A 1,813-nucleotide genomic window follows, 5' to 3' on the forward strand; every position below is an offset into this window, starting at 1 on the left:
ATATACTCAGTACAACAGATGTACTGTATATATGAGACTTTATGAGGCTCATCTCACCAGGTCTTCCATTCAATCATTGATAGCTTAATAATATCATATCTATGAATGTTTCGGCAAAATAACATATAATTTGCAAAAAATCTTTGTAGTGTAGAAAGATAAAGCAACATATGCTTCTTTTTAGGCTAAAAAAGATAAACCGTATGTACTACACAAATTTATCAAACTCAATTAGTGATAAAAAAAACATGAAGGGGGGGGGGACATATATCCTTCTGTTACAATATCAACTTTCTCCAAATGAGAAATTGATAGATTGTGAGCTGTGTACCCCAAGTGTTATTGAAACACTTATCTGTTGAGAGATAAATGAGTAGCTGGTGGGGTTGTGACAAGAATTGGCCTAGGCTTTGCCTTTTTCAATATTAGTCTCGAAAGAATTGAGAACTAATAGATTATGTGTTATGCCCGGTAATTTGAAGTTTGGAACAGGATCTTGTTTATTCTTTTGATCCTGACACAACTCTCATCAATTCTTTTGTCTCACAACAACTACCCCTCTCATTTTCATTTTAGTCTCAGCACACAAACCCTTTTGTATTTAAAGCTCACTCAAATATGGTTGTCCTCATGGGTAGGTTTGTCGGTTCTGACATTCCATTGAGGTAATTCTGATAAGCACTCAGTCCCTCCTAAAGTTTAACAATATGCTCAGTTGATCACAATGGTTGATCAAAATGTTGTTGCAAATAAAGCACAATGATCATATAAAATTTGATCAAATATTTGGCTTTAAAGCACAAACAATAAAAGAATGACACGACAACGATCAGATTATTCGGTATGCGAGAGAAATGAATGAAGATCTGTAAGAACGAGTTTACAGATTGAGATAAAAAAAATGAAATGTATATCATTCAAAGAAAGAAAGAAAATAGAAAAACAATCTTTGAATACAAACGAGTGTATTATCAACGAAAATGATTTATATAAGAGACATGATAATAACAGTTTGAAGAATAGTTGAAACAGGTATTGGAATTATGTACGATGAGAAATTACGCAAGTAAAATCTCCGGAAATACCTGTTCAGAAAATGTACTCGTTTTAAAAAAAATTCATTATCCGAAAAACATTTATTGAACTTTCTAGAGACTCCCACTAGAAAGTAGATTATAGAAATGATTCAATTCAGCTCAAAAATTAAAAAAAATAATAAAACATTTTAAGCACGGGTCCTAAACTGGATGTTTAGAAACCACACTAGGTAAAGCACGGGTCTTGAACTGAATTGTTTAGAAGCCTTAATGTTTAAGCACGGGTTTTGAACTGATGTGTTCAGAAGCCTCGTTTGAAACATATTACAACTCCCCTTGCATTAGTGTATCACTGATATGATATTCTAATCAGCACAAAATTGACACACCTGCAAAATCAGATCAAATATATTTCGTACCCAAACGAACTTGGGTCCTTCTTTGTTAGTATCAGGTTGTGGGATGTTATAACTGCTAAACCATCTATTTTTATTTGATATTTTCTTTTTCGCGCTTTTAACATGATGATTATATACAGAATAACATCCATACCAGTTATTGTAATCATATCTGTTCTTACCTTTCCAATTCGTCTGAAATCTGTTATCAGCAGTCCACTTATTGTACGTCTTCCTGTTCACAAAATATGTTGTTTTGCATGTGAAGCACATGATTTTTCTCTTGCTAAGATTAATTAGATCAGAAATAGATCTCACAAATCAAGAAAAATGATTAGTAACAACAGGGGTACGAGATAAAACAGATTCAGATTTACT

This window comes from Cynara cardunculus, assembly GCF_001531365.2.
Source record: "Cynara cardunculus var. scolymus isolate 2C chromosome LG 4, CcrdV1, whole genome shotgun sequence".
Classification (NCBI taxonomy): domain Eukaryota; kingdom Viridiplantae; phylum Streptophyta; class Magnoliopsida; order Asterales; family Asteraceae; genus Cynara; species Cynara cardunculus.